The sequence below is a fragment of the Ictidomys tridecemlineatus genome, chromosome 10 (genome assembly GCF_052094955.1).
Source record: "Ictidomys tridecemlineatus isolate mIctTri1 chromosome 10, mIctTri1.hap1, whole genome shotgun sequence".
Classification (NCBI taxonomy): domain Eukaryota; kingdom Metazoa; phylum Chordata; class Mammalia; order Rodentia; family Sciuridae; genus Ictidomys; species Ictidomys tridecemlineatus.
Window position 1 is genome coordinate 32,546,541 of NC_135486.1, and position 18,293 is coordinate 32,564,833.

The 18,293-nt window shown below is 50.1% G+C and overlaps 1 protein-coding gene across 15 annotated transcripts in view; it reads right to left on the reverse strand.

Annotated features, from left to right (window-relative positions):
* The window catches only part of Plekha6 (pleckstrin homology domain containing A6), a 142,909-nt gene that overhangs the window by 110,487 nt on the left and 14,129 nt on the right, over positions 1-18,293 (reverse strand). For 8 of the 15 annotated variants that reach the window (XM_078022642.1, XM_078022651.1, XM_078022647.1 and 5 more), the window contains exon 1: positions 15,164-15,232. The exons of 1 other annotated variant lie outside the window; for it this stretch is intronic. The gene's annotated coding sequence lies outside the window, so the exon portion shown is untranslated. Of the gene's footprint in view, positions 1-15,163; positions 15,236-15,719; positions 15,985-18,293 lie in introns of those variants that run through there. 6 more of the 15 variants (XM_021729831.3, XM_078022640.1, XM_078022643.1 and 3 more) reach the window with 6 other exon arrangements.

Sequence of the window (18,293 nt, forward strand, 5' to 3'; positions counted from 1 at the left end):
ATAAAAACTTTATTATGGGCATTTCAAGAAACAAATAATAGAAAAAGCAGTCATGAAATTCATTAGGAAAAATAAGAGGCCAAGAACAGCCAAAGCAATCCTTAGTGAGAAAAATGAAGCAAGCATCATCAAAATACCAGACCTTAATTATACTGAAGAGCTGTAGTAACAGAAATGACATGGTATTGGCACCAAAACAGACACGAAGACCAATGGGACAGAAGAGAAGACACACAGACAAACCCACATAAATACAGTTACCTCATACTGATAAAAGGCACCGTAAACATACATTGGAGAAAAGATAGCCTCTTCACAAATGGTGCCGGGAGAACTAGAAATCCATATGGAGCAAAATGAAATCAAACCTCTCACTCTGCATAAAACTCAACTCAAAGTGGATCAAGGACCAAGGCACTAGACCACAGGCCGTGCGCCTACTAGAAGAAAATGTAGGCCCAACTCTCCATCATGTGGGAATTCATAATCAAATATTCTGGAAACAGTCCTGTGTGTTCCCATGAAGCCAGGCTGCAGGACTGAGTTCAAGGCCTTGGAAGAGGGTTAGGGATGTGATGGGTGGTAGAGCACTTGCCTAGAAAGGCCCAGAGAGTTCCTTTCCCAACACCACACACATGAAAGACCTTGGAAGACCCCCACCCTTACGTTCCTACCCCTAGTTGAATGCTTCTTAAGTTTTGTTTTTTTTGTTTGTTTTTGCTTCTTAAATTTTAATGTGCAAATTAATCACCTGTGGGAATCCTATAAAATGAAGATTTTTCTTTTTTATATTGGGAATTGAACCCAGGGGTCCTTAACCACTGAACCACATTCCCAGCCCTTTTATATATATATATATATATATATATATATATATATATATATATTTTTTTTTTTTTTAATTTAGAGGCAACCTTGCTGAGTTGCTAAGTCCCTCGCTAAGTTGCTGAGGCTGGCTTTGAACTCACAATCCTCCTACCTTAGGCTTCCTATGACAGGTGTGCACCACAACACTCAGCTTAAAAACAAAGGTTCTGATTCAGTAGTTCTGGTGAGACCTGAGATTCTGCATTTCTAGTAAGCTCCTAGGTGATGTAGATGCTGTGGAGCCATGAAGAGCAAGGATTTAGAGAGCCTCAGAGGTCTGCCTGTGAGACTTGGCACTCCCAATATGCTTGAGGCTCCTCCTGCGTCCCTTCCCCTGCAACCTGGAAACTTTGAGAAGTGGAGGAGTTAGACCTAGAGGTAAAGAAGACACCAACAGTACATGGTCGGTTCACTTGATGAACAAATGCATTGCATGAGCAAAGAAGAGTGCAAGCGACCCACCAAAAGAAAGAAAAGACCCATGGGAAGTAGAATTTTATTTCAGCTCAGTGTGGGTCAAGAGATTTTCCGAACAGAACACCAGATCACAGAGTGGTGTTATAAAAAAGACTCGACTCCATCAATGAGAGTTCATGTGTGTTTGGGACCAATGTGAAGGGAGGCCTTGGGTTCCCCTTGACAGTGACCTTTACTCTAACTCAGATCACATCTTTTATGTAGGAAGGGGAGAGGGATCTAAGCCTAACAGCTGAAATAACCTGGGGGTTCAGCACTGGTGTCTGAATTGAATGAACTCAATTCAAACACCAGTGATTTGCAAACTCGGTCTGATGTAATAGAAATACATTGTCACGCTGGAAGGCATCAGAGTCCCACAGAAGAGACCACATCTGGACGACTAGGTTCAATTCTAGACTGCTGATTTTAAGAGAAACGTTAAAGCTGCCATGTACGAAGTTGCATGTAGTTACCAGGCACTGTCCTAAGTTTTTTATGTGTACCAATTCATGTTTTACGTATACCAATTCATTCTTTTACAATTCATGTGCCAATTCATTCACCTACCCTATGGGTAAGTACCATCATCATCATCATCATCCACATTTTACAGAGGTTCAGAGAGGGTGAAGATTATAAATAGGGTCACACAGCTGGCAAGTATGAGGCAAACCCCGGGCAGACAGACCAGCCTGCATTTTCCCCCACTATAACTTATGGTCTCTCGATAATTACGTGACTCTTTAAATGATGACAAACAAAGAAGTCCAGAAAAGAGTATCCAGGACACTGAACTGTAGAAGTTAGAAGAAAAGTCAAGTTCAAGGCTAAGAAGGGAGAGAAGGTGAAACTGTCCAACAGTGGAAAAGCTGCTTCTTGGGAAAGTGTTCGAGGGGTGGCTGACTGCACAAGTGCTTGGGACATGGAAAGGGGACTACTGTTTGGGAGGGAGTTTGACCCAGATGAAAGATGACTTCCAAGGCCACACTCTAAATCCCCCTCCCGTCTTGGTCTATCTTGGAGCACAGGGCTTAGAAGGAGCCTCATGGAGTGCAGATCTACCCACTGATTTGAAGCAATCAAAGTAATAGAAATGGCCAGACCAGGATGCCGTAGATGGAGCCAAGAGGAGGATTGTGGGAACTATGCAAATGAGTGATTGATGACACCTCCCCGTTCCCCTGACCTGTGATCTCAGGAGGTTCTTGTGGGAGTGACAAACTCCTCTAAGCTGGCTGAAAATAGCTCAGTCCTTCTCAAGGAAATATTAAAAACAGTCAATTACAAGAGGTTTGGAAGAGACTATGTTTCCTAACCCAAATTATTCTGTGGACCAGAGCCTTATCTACATTATCCAAGTCCCCCAAAAGTGACCGAGCAAGGCCTCCAGGGAGGAAGAGGGAGAGGATGATCCGCGACTCGATTCAGCAAGCCCTTCAGCCACGGATAGGGGAAATAGCGACCTTGGCTCTGAGCCAGGACAGGGAGAACTATCTGAAATTCTAGTACAGGAAAAGATTTGGGTTGAGGCCAGAGGCATTTCCAGAGAATTCTCTCCCCATCCCTGGCATGTGAACCCATCCCCAAGCCTAGGGAAGGAGGGGGAAGGTATCAACCAAGAACCACTTATTTCAAGGCGTTATGCCAATTGCTGTGGGGAGACACAAATTTATCAGATAGACATATGTAGATGGAAGATTGTAGGACAGCTTCTATTTCCAACCAGCTATTTCAGTCAATAAAAAGTCACTTTTAAAAATAGAACTTAATAAGCCAGGTGTGGTGGGGTGCATGCCTGTAATCCCAGTGGCTCTGGAGGCTGAGGCAGAAGGATCCTGAGTTCAAAGCCAGCCTCAGCAACTCAGCGAGACCCTGTCTCATAAAAAAGGTCTGTGATGTGGCTCAGTGGTTAGGCACCCCTGGGTTCAATCCCCAGGACCAAAAAAGAAATATATATATATATATATGACTTTGGCCTTAGTTCTGACAATATAAAATTTGGAAGGTGCTGGGCCCAATCTAGACACTTCCCATTTAGATTCAAGAAGGTCCTTTCTAGGGTCTAGACTCTCTGTGTCTCACTATTCTACCTCCTGCCGGCCTTGACTTTCTTAATAAGTAAGTCAGATCAGCTTGATCACATGTAGCCATCAAAAGGTGTCTCAACTTGGCCCTGGCCCTATCCACCAGACTCTTGGCCTACTCCCTTAGAGGTCTCTCCACACTTAGAGCCCCTGTCACACTCCCCATCTCCATGTGCCACTTCCAGAGCCCTCAATGTCTTGCTCCTCTTCCTGCTTTCTTCTGATCTGGAATCTGCTGCTGCGTGATAGATCTTGAAGTATCTCCATCTCTCCACCCTTCAGAACCCACGCGCACAGTGCCTCGGTCTCAGCCCCTCTCGCAGCCCCAGTCCTTGAGAACTCACCTTGAACAGGGCGTCAGGGTCAACCGTGGCTCTTCTGCCCTGTGTTCTGCTCCCTCCCCCAGAGGCGGATTCCCCAGCAAAAGTCACTGGAGCCAACCCTCCTTTCTTTACGGAGTCACGTGACCCTGATGGTGAGGACCAGAGGCACTGGGGAAGGTCCCCAGACACTATCTACACTCACATCTAAACACATGCCTAAATACACACAGGGCAAGTGACCATGACCCTGGGAAGAGCGGGAAGATGGGAGTGGAGCACAGGGAAGAGACCGAGCGAGGCCCTCCCTGCCAGCTGCCAGCGGATGACTAAGGTGGGTGTCAGTGAGGACCCTGGGCTTCTGGATTCTGAGGAGGTCTGGCTGCTAAAGGAGAAGCCACCCGGTATACACCAGCTCCCCAGAGACCATGTGGGCAGAAGGGCTGCAGGACTGGCTCTGGGTATGGTCTCTGAGTCCCCGGCCACCCCAGCTGCATCTCCAAGCTTGGCCTCTGCTGTGACTTCCTGCACGAACTTAAGGGCCCCTAGATGAAAGAGGAGGCCAGATGGGCAGCGCTGAGCAACCACACATGAGCCATGACTGTTGGGGACACCTTTGGTCAAAGGAGGGGCAATAAGAGGACCTGGGGAAGAATCAAGGAACTATCTGTAGCTTCTAATCCTGACTCCTCCTGTTCCTCCCAAAGTGACCTCAAGTAATGGCCCATGATCTCAGAAGTAGTATTTTCATAGGTAAAAAGGGATCATCAAAAAGTCTCTCTGGGCAGGGCGTGGTAGCGCAGGCGTGTAATCCCAGTGACTAGAGGTTGAAGCAAGAGAATGGCAAGTTCGAGACCAGCCTCAGCAATTTAAAGAAGCCCTGTCTCAAAATTTTTAAACAATTAAAAGGGATGTGATAGAGCTCAGTGGTAAAGCACCCTGGGGTTCAATTCCTAGTACCCCACCCAAAAAATGTCCCTCTAAGTAAGATGTTGGGTGAGTACATGGCAGTCTAAGGCTGCTATGAGGAAACACGCAGCCAACTTCAGTGTAAACCGACTCATCTCTACGCATCAAGCAACTTCCTTGGCCTCCACGTGATCCTCATCATGGAACCCCACCATCTCCCCAGCAATGTACCCCTCACCACGCCTGCCGGACAAACTCCAAAGGAATCGCGAACTTGGGCCACACGGGTACCTCGGCCAGCTCTCATTTTTACAGTTCAAACTAATTCCATTCAAATCCGTAGGTGCTTGGGAATACCAACAGGAAGCCTAGGGAGAACCAGACACAGCGGGGTCTAGTCTCCCCACCCTTCCCCACCTCCTCCCAGAGCCACAAGCCTGTCACCATGTAGAGTCCAAGGGAATACACCCAGGCGACAAGGAAATGTCCCTCGGCTATAAACGCCTGGCCCATTCTGTTTGCAAAGGGCAAAGTCCCCATGGGAAGGGAGGATGGCAGCATCCACTGTGTACCTCCCGCTCCCCAAATGGGAAAGCCAGGCCCCGAGAGACGGAGAAACGGGGCAAGTTCACACAGCACCCCGGAAAATGGAACCACGCAGAGCCACCTCCTCCCGTGCTCCTGGCTCTTACTCCAGGCCTTATCTTTGTCACACAAAGAATCTGCGGGGTCAGCATCCGGCCTGGGTATTCCACACACGCACCTGTCCCTCTCCCTCCAGCCACTGCGGCACCGAGACCCCCTCCCTCCCCCAGGGAGTCCTGCCAAGGTGGAGTCAGCCTCCTGCTGACGGGCATCTTAGAAAGAGAAAATGAAAAGCTGGCTTCTCTGGGGACCGGTTTAAGGTTCTCCTGTCAGAAACAGCTTCCAATCTGGTCATCAGGAGACTCCCTCCTTCCTGGACACTGGACCTCCTCCTCCACATCTCCCCCCAGCACCCAGCCTTGAGTCTCTGGGACAGACAAGAGGCCCCTGAGCTCCAGGCATAGCTCCATGTCCTTAATTTAAAAAAAAAAAAAAATCTTTATTTTGTTTGTTAATTTTTATGTGGTGCTGAGGATTGAACCCAGTGCCTCACATGTGAAAAGCCAGCACTCTGCCACTGAGCCACAACCCCAGTCCCAGGTCCTTAATTTTAAGGTGACTGGGACAGTCTTTTTTTTTTTTTTTTTTTTTGGCACCAGGGATTGAACTCAAGGGCACTCGACCACTGAGCCACATCCCCAGCCCTATTTTGTATCTTACTTAGAGACAGGGTCTCACTGAGTTGCTTAGCGCCTTGCCTTTGCTGAAGTTGACTCGCAATCCTCCTGTCTCAGCCTCCCGAGATGCTGGGATTATAAGCGTGCGCCACCACGCCTGGCTTCCTTTTGAGTCTTTAGGTCTCTGTTTGGATGTGAGGAGAATCCTTCGGTTCTTCTCAAAGCAAGAATAAGACTGGGCGATAGACTGAGCAAAAGAAGGGGCAGATCATGAGCCCCAGCAGGGGAGACCTGTTCTGGCCTTGCCCATGACCTGCTGCCTCTGTGACTCTGGGCAAGCCACGTGACCTCAGACCCTGTTATCTCGCAGATTCGAGCTATGAGAGTCAACAGGTGTGGGTGAGAGGAAGCCTGAGGTGGTGTTTTTACCCTCTCTCAGTGTTTCTCAAACTGAACGTAGTGACTCACCTCTGAGTATGAAATCAAGCTGAAGGGTCAAGACCATCTCTTGAGGTGTGGAGCAGCCAAGACTAGCATACACCAGAAAGCGAATGCATTCCTGTTTCTGGATCATAAGGACAAATGTATTTCTACTAGTGCAGTCAAAAACTGGGATAAGCTGGGCATGGTGGCGCACACCTGTAATCCCAGCAGCTTGGGAGGCTGAGGCAGGAGGATCACAAATTCAAAGTTAGTCTCAGCAAAAATGAGGCATTAAGCAACTCAGTGGGACCCTGTCTCTAAATGAAAATCAAAATAGGGCTGGGGATGTGGCTCAGTGGTGAGTGCCCCTGAGTTCAATCCTTGGTACTAAAAAAAAAGAAAAAAAAATTTTTTTTTTAGATGAAGTCTTTTTAAACTTTCTTGCAAAGTTCTCACCTGTCAACTCACTTTCTGCGCTCAGTACACTGGGATGGTAAACTCCTCAGGATAAAAGCAGGGTCTCAAGTTCTCAGAATTCCAACCCCACTCCTAGCCCCTGCCTCAGGAGCCCGGGCCTCTGATCAAGCTGTTTATGGGCCGGAACACTCCCACCAAAAAAAAAGCAAATTGGAAGGAGAGGAGAGCCCACCCTAGACAGTGCTGGCCACTATCCCAAACAGTGGCCCTGAAGGTCCATGTCAGCTCCTCCATTTTACAGATAAGGAAACTAAAGCTCAAGGAGATGATGCTCACCAGGGGCAGAGGGGAGCCAGGATGACCTGGGTTTGGATGGTCCATGGCTTCCCCACTGGACTGGACCACCTCTCCTTTCTTATTGTCAGGGAGAGCTCTTGCACACCTCATCGAATCTTCCACACACCCTGCACTGGCCAAGTCAACTCAGCCGTGAAACACACACACACACACACACACACACACACACACACACACACAGGGCAGAAACAACATGGCATCCTTTCCTACCTGCCTTTCTCTGGCTGTCCCAAGCCCAGGAGAGTGAGAGGAGAAGGCTGTACGGGGGGCATCTGCGATTTGCTTTCCTTCTTGTCCTGCCCTTGTCCTTCTCCATCTCTTTTGAGGCTGATTACCCCTAGCTCACCACCCCCTCCCCCAAATACCAGCTAACTGGTTACCAGGGCAACCCAGCTGGGAGGCTGCCAGTTGCCATGGCAACCCAGCATGGCTGCCAGGCTGCCTTGCTTAGGAAGGTCAGGGGACCAGCCAGGCTGCAGAGCAGCTGGGATACTGCTAGCAGAACTGGCCTGAACCAAGAGGCCTACATGCCTGAGGGAATTAAGTTCCTGCTGTCAGGGGACCTCTTAGTTTCTCAGGAAGCAGGCCCCTCCAGCTTGGAGCACGAACCACAAGCTGACCTGCCTGGATCTGTTGCCCAAGTCTGAGCCTTTTAACCTTTTCAACAGAGTTCTGGTCACCTCTCCCTGGTTATTCTCAGGGAGCAGCTACTGGCTGTCACTCAACCTAACCCGTGCTCCGTGCCCCTCCTCCCTTTCTGAGCACATCCAGGAATCCACATGAATGTAATATGTGTGTCTCTGCACGCAGATGTAGTCTCTCCATGAAATCTGTTGGAAATAATAATAAAGAAGAGCCAATGTTTTCTAGTACTTACTAAGCTCGGCATATTCTGGGCCATGTGTGAAGCTTCTTGGTTCAGCCATAGAACACATATATGCTCTCACTGTACCGATCCAGCAACTGAGACTTAGAGAAGTTAAGAGATGTGTTCAAGGTCACAGAGCTAAGATGAAGGGTACGGACCAGCCTCCTGAAACTTCGTGAGCTGCAGGCTCCCGCCCTCTCCCTGCCAAGCCACCCCCTGACATGGCTTTAAGGAGACATTTTGAACATTTATTAAATAATTAGTTAGTCCCAATTTTTTTATTCATATTATTTTACTGCATTTCATCCTTCACCTCTGCAAAGGGACTTTAGTTTCCTCATGTGATAGCTTAGGAAACTGAGACCCTGAGAAGTTAAGTAACTTTCCCACGCTCATGAGACCCAGCTTAAGATCTCTGCCTCCAGAATCCTTTCCTGAACCTTCCAGGGCAGTCTCTCTCTTTCTTGGCCACCAACAGTTGTAGCATATGTCTCATATTCAGGACAACCGTTTGCTCACCTGTCTACTTCCTTATACGACTGTGAATTTAAAAACTCGTTTTTGCAATCTAGGGCCTGCCTGGTACATAACGCACATACCTAAATATTTGCCTAAAGGAAGTGTGGGGCTGGGATTCCAAGCCCTATTCATCGACTCTCAATTCCATGCTCTGTCTACCACATTATCCTGTCTCATTCATTCAGTCAATCAAAAAATAAATAAATAAAGGAGAAAAAAAGAAAGTTATCAAACCACTACTTCATGCCTGGCTCTGTGCCAAACATCTCCAATACAAGTAAGACAAATCAGACCCGCTTTGGCCCTGAAGGACCGAGGCGGGGTGAGGGGCGAGGAGCACAGATAATAAATGTCCCATTCCCACAGCCACCAGAGACTTTCCCAGGCTTGTTTCCCTGGGCCTGTTTTTTGGGGCCAGACTCCCTCCCATCCAAAGCATCACAGCCAGCCAACATTCACTGAGCACCTACTATGTGCTACTGCTGCCCTCAACTCACTCATGGTTTGGGGGCTTGAAGGACAGGAGGTAGGATGAGAAAAGAGTAGAATCAGGAATCACTGGAGGGTTGAAGTTGTGGCTCAATGGTAGAGCACTTGCCTAGCATGCATGAGGCACTGGGTTCGATCCTCAGCACCACATAAAAATAAAATAAAGATATTGTGTCCACCTAAAATCTAAATATATATATATATATACATAGAGAGAGAGAGAGAGAGAGAGAGAGAGACAAGAATCACTGGATAGCATAGGAGTAACTGATAAGAGACAGGGCCCAGGAACTAGTGGCCAGTGACATTGAGAGCACACATGTAACCCTGAAGAGCTTTTCGGAGTTGATCAAGGAACCTCATATGGCAATGCTAATACTCGCTCCCACTTCTGAAATGAACTCACTCGAACTCTGTGAGGAAGGCACAGCGGGAATTATTCCCATTTTAGAAGGGGAAGGAGGTTGCATTAGAAGAAGGGAACCTGGGTCCTAGACCCACCTGTGATTCTGACAAGGCATCAAGCACTGATCCTCCTTCACCGCATCACCCCCCACCCAAAGCAGGTTTCCCTTCCCCACGGCAATCCTCCCCAATTCCCAATCAAAGCAGCCCTGGTTTTGGGCAAAGTAAGCTAAGCAGGTTTGCGTGCCGTCTCTGGACGACCTCTGATGCTCTTGAGGACCCAGGAAACAAGCAAAATCAGAAAAAATGATCTCGCCACCCCCCCACCCCCCCGTCAGGTTAGATTTAACAGTCTAATTGCAAGCATTTGGCTAATTAAAAGCAAATTGGCGTCTGCAATTATAGACCCATGTTCTTCTCAGGTAATGATGAGCCCAACTGGATGGACGTGGTGATGTCAGAGCTAAAGAGGGGCCTCACCTCCTCCAAGGTCTCCAGACCATCTCCCTGAAGGAGTGAGGGTCCTGACCAATTCCAGGAAGACACAACTGGAGCCAGGCCAGATGAGCAACCCTGAGAAGCTTGGGGGTCACACAAGGTTATTAGATCAGCACAAGTGCCCCCCTCGGTTTCCTGAATTCACACAAGAACAACCCTCTACAGAGATTATGGGGTGACCTGGGAGGACTTGACAGTCACCCTCAATACCACCTGCCCTAAACACATTTCTTACCAGTCCATCTGGTCACCTGTCTGGCCTCTGAGTGAAAGCATAGCCTTCTGGTATACATTGTTCAACAGTAACCGACATCGGTATGAGGACTTCCAGCTGACAAAGCACTTGCACATGCGCTACCCATCTAGCTATGACTAGCCAGGTACAGTGGCATACACCTGTAATCCCAGCAGCTCTGGAGGCTGAGGCAGGAGGATAGCAAGTTCAAAGCCAGCCTCAGCAAAAGTGAGGCGCTAAGCAACTCGGTGAAACCCTGTCTCTAAATAAAATACAAAATAGGGCTGGGGATGTGGCTCAGTGGCCAAGTGCCCCTGAGTTCAATCCCTGGTACCCACCGCCAGCAAACAAAGCATAACTAGGTGGGTAGTCATGCTAACTCCAGTTGGCAGACTAGGAAACCATGGCTCAGAGAGATGAGTGGCTTGCTACAAGTCACAAAGCTACTAACTTAGACCAGGACTTGAATTCATTTTTTCAAATTCCAAGTAAGCGTCTCTCCTCCAACCCTTATTAACACGGACCAGATTTAATTTATCAGCTCAATTTGTGCGACTTTGGGAAGGTGCAATGAAGGCTCCGGGGAATAAGAAAGAGTGTGCATAGATTTGACAGGGGAAGACCCTCACGGCAGTGTGTGAGGCCAGGAGGGCAGAGGCAGGGGCTGCAGGAGGGAAGTGCCCACCAGCCAGAAGACACCACAGGAGTCAGATTCCCTTTATCCATCTACCCGCCAGAGGAAGCACCAAGTGCAGTCCAGGGGGCCATCCTGGAGGAAGCGGATGTCCTGAGAACAAGCGTGGCCACCTCACCACATTCTGCTGGAGGCGGCACACCTGGTGTAGAGGCGCCAGGAAAGCTCGAGAGGGGAGTGAAGGTCCTTGGAGGAACAGGGTATTTAGCCAAGGAGACTTGAGGGGTTTGGAGGCGGAAGATCATTGTACCTGTCTTCAGAGATCAGTTTCTCATACGAACCCACGAGATGACAATAACAAGCACACGTTTCACTTCTCCTCTCAGAATAATTCTACCTGCTTCACATAGGTGACCTCATCCATCTCCACAAGAAACCAATGACAGGGAACACGACTTCCCCCTTCCAGATGGAGAAACTGAGAGATGAAGTCACTGTCAAGGTCATACCATGTAAGTGGCAGAGCCCAGATTCAACCCAAATTTACCCCCACAGCCGTGATCTTGTACAAACTGCCTTTATTTTTTCTTCCTTTTTTGGTAATAGTATTGAACCCAGGGGTGCTTTACCACTGAGCTACATCTCCAGATCGCTGAGGCTAACCTCGAACCTGTGAGCCTCCTGCCTCAGGCTCCTGAGTCACCCAGCTACCAAACTACCTTTGAAGAAACGACAGACTTGAGCAAATACATTTGTTAAGTGAACATATTACATATTGTTGTAAATATGGGTTGATCACCCAATTTCTTTTTTTTTAGAGAGACAGAGAGAATTTATTATATATATATATATATATATATATATATATATATTTTACTTTTGGGTGGACACAACATCTTTATTTTTATGTGGTGCTGAGGATCGAACCCAGCGCCCCGCGCATGCCAGGCGAGCGCGTTGTTACCGCTTGAGCCACCTCCCCAGCCCACCCAATCTCTTTTTAATTTTTAAAAAATCTTACTACTAATTAAACAAAGAGGTGGAAACGATGAAGAGCAATGAGTTAAAACCACAAAAACGGTTATACTCAATACTGGAGTTCTCATACACAACTGCTGGACATACAAGCACATGCTTTAGAACAAGGAATTTGGCCAAATACAGCCAAATATTTAAAAATATGTAGCAATGCCGCTTTTACCTAAGAGGGAAAAATCATTGATATGTGTAACAGTACAGATATTTATATGTTAATAGTAACATTGTTTTAAAAAGTGAAAAATTAGCTGGGCTCAGTGGTGCACATCTGTAATCCCAGTGGCCCTAGAGGCTGAGACAGGAGGATCACAAGTTCAAGAACAATCTCAGCAACTTAGTGAGGTCCTAAACAACTTAGTGAGATCCTATCTTTTTTTTTTTTGATAATATTTATTCCTAAGTTTTAGGTGGACACAGTATCTTTACACTTATGTGGTGCTGAGGATCAAACCCAGTGCCTCGTTATGTTAAGCGAGCACTCTACCACTGAGCCACATCACCACCCCTTTTTCTTTTTTATAAGATAGGGCTGGGGTTGAGCACTCCTTGGTTAAGCACTACTTGGTTAAATCTCCAGTACAAAAACAAAATGGAAAATTGGAAATAACTAATTTAACATAAAGGTCAAAAATCAAATAAACAAGGCTGGTGTATAGCTCAATGGCAGAGCATTTGCCTCACATGAGCGAGGTCCGGGGTTTGGTCCCTAACAAACAGACAAACAAAAAACCTACAAATAAACAGTGCTGGAGATATGGCTCAGTGATGAGGGTTTGCCTAGCATGTGCAAAGGCCTGGGTTCAATCCCCAGCACCAAATAAGTATAATAGGTACACAATGAGATCTAGGCAACTACTTTAAAATGATAATTATAGCACTCTATTCAATGACATAGAAAAATACATAAGTGACAAAAATATACATTTGGTTCAAAATTTTAAAGGGGTATGTGTGTATTATGAAACCTGTTCATATGTCCGTGAATGAATTTATAAAAAGACATATGCACCAAAAATATTAGAATTGCTTAGCAAATATCTGGGAATTATGAGTAGCTTTCAACTTTACATGTCTTTCTACATTTCTAATAACTACATATTACTTTTATATTCACAAAATAGTAATTTTTAAAAAGGCATTCCCTTTATCACATTAATTTTATGTCTCAGGATTTATCCTAAGGAAGTAATCCAAAATTCAGAAAAGAGGCAGAGCATGGTGAGACACGCCTGTGATCCCAGCCACTTGGGAGGCTGAGGCTGCAGGATTGCAAGTTTGAGGCCAGCTTCGGCAACTTAGGGAGAACTTGACTCAACATAAAAAATGAAAAGGGCTGGAGATGTAACAGATGTAGTATTTAGCTCAGTGGTGCAGTGCCACTGGGTTTAATCCCCAGTGCCAACACTAAAACAAAACAAAACAAAATGTTCATATTGAGTAATTTGTAAAAGGAAATGAAACTAACAACCTAAATGTCTAATACTTGGAAACAGCCATGTAAAATACATTAATTCCATACTTGCTGACTATGACATGCTATTTAATAAGAAAGCAATTTTTTTTTATCATCATGTAAAAGAGGGCTGGCTTGATCTGTGTGGCTTCAAAGAATCAGAACCAAAAGGTGGAACCAAGGCAAGGGTAGGTTTTGATTCAGTGCAGAAGAATGTTCCCACCATGCAGGAAGCTGCTTGCAAGGGTATAAGCTCCCTGCCACTGGGATTTCCCAAGTGAGGCTGGCATAGGCTCAACTGGGCTTGAGAAAAACATTTTCCCAGGGGCATCTGGAAGTGGTGATGCTGACCAGGACCCCTCCGGAACTAAGAAATTGCAAGGGAATACACTTCCTTCTTTCTGCTCTTCACTTTAAATGTTCCCCCAAAATAAAGTTCGCTCCTCCCTGGGAGTTTTCTAATTGGCCAGAGACTGGCCGGCAGAAGCCATCTCACAGAGCCTGGCTTCCAGAGCTCCTAAGCCTCCGCCTGAGCTTTGCAGATTGTGAGCACTGCAAGTGCTTAGCAGCAAGCTAAGCTGTCCCCATGTTGAGCTCTGACCTCCTCCTGATGCACTGCGGGGGACCCAGGGCAGCAGAGCAGTATCAGTGCCCATGACCCCAGTGGATGCCCAACAGGCTCAGAGAGCCTCAGCCTGTCCAGCCTCGGATGACACCACCCCTATTTGGGGCGCCTTCCAGTCCCTGGGCCACCCTCTGCTGAGCCCGCGGCTGCGGATGGGCCTGGGCGAGGCGGGGCTGTGATGTCAGCCCGGGAGCCAGGGCGGGCTGCCTGGCTCTCCGCCTTCCCCAGTAATTACTTCATTTACACGGAGCAGGAAGCATCCAACTCAATAATCCAGGCAGACACACTAAAGCAATTATCTATGTAATACGTCCTGCACCATCGCCTCCCTGTGAAAAAGGAAAAGCCGAACCCAGGGAGGAAAAAAAAAAGTCCCCTTTGTCTCCCAGCCCGTGCAGCAGCCCCCAGGATTAATCCCACACCCCGCTAACACATTCATCACCTCGCCGGCGATCCGGGAGCCGAGGACTTTTAATAATTCATATCGGCAGCCCGGCACTCTGTGCCCTTGTGCGGAGACACAGAACCCCGCTTGTTTCCGTAAGGAAAGCCCCGTGGCTGTGCCAGGCAGGGCGCCCCAGCCCCTCCTGCCACCGCCTCCTGGAGACAGGCCGAGCCGCAGGCTGCTGTCGGAGCCGAGCCTCGGTGGCACCTCCCTCCTACCCCCTCCTCTCCACCAACAGGATCTGCCCGTCTCCTGCCCAGGCTAAACTGCAGCAGCTCAGAGGCTGGAGCTGAAGATTGGACAGTCAGCGCCTGCAGAAACCTCCCCAGCGCAAGGAAGAGGGGATTTGGGGGATTTAGGGCAGGCACCTGCAATGCCCCCGCCGCCATCTGGACCGGGGATTCGGGCAGAGGCTGCCACTCAGGGCTCCCCCTGCATTCAGGAGATCCTCGGTGGCGAGCACCAGCTGCCAGATAGAGAGCAAGGGGTCTAAAGGGATTTGGGGAGAACTGTCCAGCCCTGAAGGCCACACCTCCTCCGACACTGAATCTGCGCTCAGTCCTCCTCCCCACCAGCCCCAGGGCTCCCCAGGGCTGCTCACCCCGCATCCTGGCTCTCCCCTCCTCCCTCCTACCATGGCTGGCCTGAGGTCTCAAAGGGCATCTGCCAGTTGCTTCTTCTCCTTTTTCCCTTCCCCTCCACCCCCTAGCTCTCCTTGCCCCTCACTGGCCAGTTCCCCAACCTTCCTCCCTCTCTAAGTGCCTCACACAATAACCCTGGGGCTCTCAGCTGGCGACATCCTGGTCCATCATTATGTCCGCTGGCCCCTCATTCCCACCATCCCCTGCCCACATACCAGATCAGCTCCTTCGGGGCTTCCCACTGAATCTGAGACGCCAGCCCTTGGCCCCAACCTCTGAGCCCTGAGAAGCAGGCACTCGGACCCCTCCCACTGAGGAGGCTGAGTCTTGGGGCTGACCTGAGCCCGACCCTGGGAACCCCCCCCTCCACAGCTCCTCCCTGCTGGACTTCCACTCGTTCAGTGGGAAGAGGCAGGGTGGGGCTGGTGGCCTCTGCGCTCCAGCTAGGCTGGGGGCCCAGCTGGACCCTTGGAGACTGCAGCCCCAAAGCTGCTCTAGCCCAGGGGAGGAACTCAAATGTAATCAATTCAAACAGCATCAGTCCTTACTGGGGATTCTGGAGGGAGCTGGGGGCATCAAGAGGTCTATAATTAGCATTCTCAGCATCCATGATCCCCAAGTAATGCTGCCAAGGATGAGGGATGGGGAAGGCAAGGGAACCGCAGTGCACACAGCCTGGGCTCACACGCCAGGCAGGTGGCTGCCAGCCCTGACCGGAGCCCAACCTTCCTCCTCCCACCTCATCCATCTGATGCCTCCAAACAGACTCACCGACTTGCTTCAGAGGTGTGATCCGTGCTGAGAGCGCTAACTCTGCCAGCCCCAAGGCTCCCCTCCCCCAGCTCAAGCCAGCTGGGGTCCTCCTCCCCTGCCCCTGGGGGCCCCCTTCTGAAGAGCGGGGCTCTGGATCTAATCTGATCTAATCAGTCATCTCTCCGGCTGGCAGGTCCCTGGCGCAGGGGAGAGGATGCTGTTGTGGTTACTGCAGGACCCAGCATCTTTCCCAGGCAGAAGCAGCTGGGCATGCTCTATCGGCTCCCGCGGGGATTTCAGGGCCACGTGACTCTCCCTCCCCAAGCTGTCACTTAGGATCAGAAGTAAATAGTCCTGGAAAAGGTTTAACTCCATCCACACCAGTGACAAGCTGCTAACCACCCTTGCAGCCAACCCGCCAGGGAGAGGATGGGGTGGTTCGGCCCACCCTCCCTGGCCTCCCACCACAGACAAGACTGCCCCCCAAAGGGCAGCTGGGCCAGCTGCATTCCTAGCGCCTGCCCACAGGGGACTGCAGGGAGCCAGAAACTGCCTGGGGGGCCTCAGCCTGCCGCCTCCTGCACCCAGCCTGCCAGTGGTCACCTTTCAGCACTGTGGCTGCCCACCCCAGAGAGGAGCATGTTTCTGGGGTCAGGAGGGCTCAGTTGGGGGCCCTGCTGCCTTCACAGCCCCAGCCCAATGGATTTAAAGAACTAATATGTAGAGGTGGCTGGAGACCTTTGTAAGACACCAGGGTCTCCTAGTCCTCAGCCCAAATTGGTCTCCAATGACCTTGAACGAGAATGCTAGCCAAGCCAGGGGGCACCTGGGTTCTGCATTATGGATGGTCAAAGGCAGAAGCGCTCGAACAAGAGCACTGTGGCCCTGCTTCTGCGGTAGACAAAGATGTTCCCCTTCTCTTGTATTATCTCATTCTTGCTCTGCCTCAGTTTCCCTCTCTGCACACCTCTGTGGATGCTGGAAAAATAAGATTCTCGGTGCCAATGAGCAAGTGCCCTGGAAACACTGACTTCATAACCAGACCAGAAAGATGGGGAGAAAAGGGAGGGTTCTCAAGTCAACCCACAGGAGGAGCCTGGTTAGCTGGGATGGGGGACATGGAGGAGATTTGGGCCACACACCGGAGTGAGTGCAGTCAGGAGCCTGGGGAGGTACTGGGGGACTTCCAGCCTAGAGCAGGCCACGCAGAACTGGGACTCTCAGGCCAGAGAAGCATGCACAGCCTAGCAGTCCTGGTGGAGGGGGTCCCTTGGCCATCTTTTCCCCTTTCCACAGCCTGGCCGAGATGTCAGGCTGGGACTCTGGAAAGCCGCTCATTGAAGGCGCAGGGAAGCTGGGAGCGAGGGCCCAGCGCCAGGCAGGATGGATTCAGCCCGTCTCACCTGCCGGCTCTGCAGGACTTGGCAAGGCTGCCTGGCCCAAGCAGGGGGGGAGTCTGCTTCCAGGTAGCCAAAGATGAGGGGTCCCGGAGGTCTCTGGCCTTGAACTTATGAAGCAAAGTGGGGCTGGAGCGAGAGATTACAGCCCCTGGGACGAGTGTGGGAAGGGGACAAGGACCCTAGCCCCCCAGCCCCCAGAATCCTCAGGCAGCTGGAGAAGTGGCTGACAGACGGGCCTGCTGGGAGGGTTTCCTCTCTGGCAGACAGAGGGCAAAGGCGGCAGTGGAGGCCCTGGATCTTCCAAGAAGCCCGAGACAGACTGGTCACACTTCTGGGTACCCCTGGGCTCAGGGGGATGAGAGGCCCAGGGGAGGATGGGCGGGTACTGTGGCTTCACTGTGGGAGCCACATGGTGAAGATAGCCTCAGGGCGGGCATCCGGGTTCCAGCAAAGACCAGTGGAGTGCAGCAGAGAGGGCAGAGTCCTTCGTCCCAATCTGAATTCTCTCCCTGTCAGCCCAGTAGAGAAGTCAGACAGGTCTGGAGAAGGTGGGGAGGAGGGATGAGGGGCACAGGATTCCAAAGAAGGCTTCTCTGAGGTCCCGCCTCTGCTCCAGACTCGCCCCTGTGGCTCAGGATCAAGTTCAACTCCTCAGTCGCGATTCAGTCTCTGAACACTTGAAGCGTCAAGGCTGCCCCACGCCACATGGGTGGCCACGAGAAGGATGGATTCACTGCCCCTCAGCACCCACTCCTCACCCTGGACCTTATCCACGCGGGCCTCCCTCCCTCCGAGTGGGGAGCAGGAAGGGGAGCCAGCTTGGGTCTCTGATGACCAACCACAGCTCCATCCTGAACTCAGTGCCTGGGAACCAGCTTCTTCTCAGCTGAACCTCAGTTTTCCTCACCTGCAAATGGAGCTCAGACCACCTTCCTCCTCCCCACCCCCTCCTTCCCCGTATCTGCCTTTCTGAGGACAGAGCTGCTAGGGCCAGAATTGCGACCTGTGACTTTCCACTTGCCTGCCTTCTGGAGACCACAGAACAGTCTTAGTGCACCTCCCTTCCTGGGCCTCCTCTGGGGTCCCACAGGTGGGGTCTGTATGGCCTTTTAGGGGTCACCTGAGTGTCACCACCCAGCCCTTCGGCACCTGGGAGAGAGCACCGGCTCCAATACCTCCGTTCTGAGCAGCC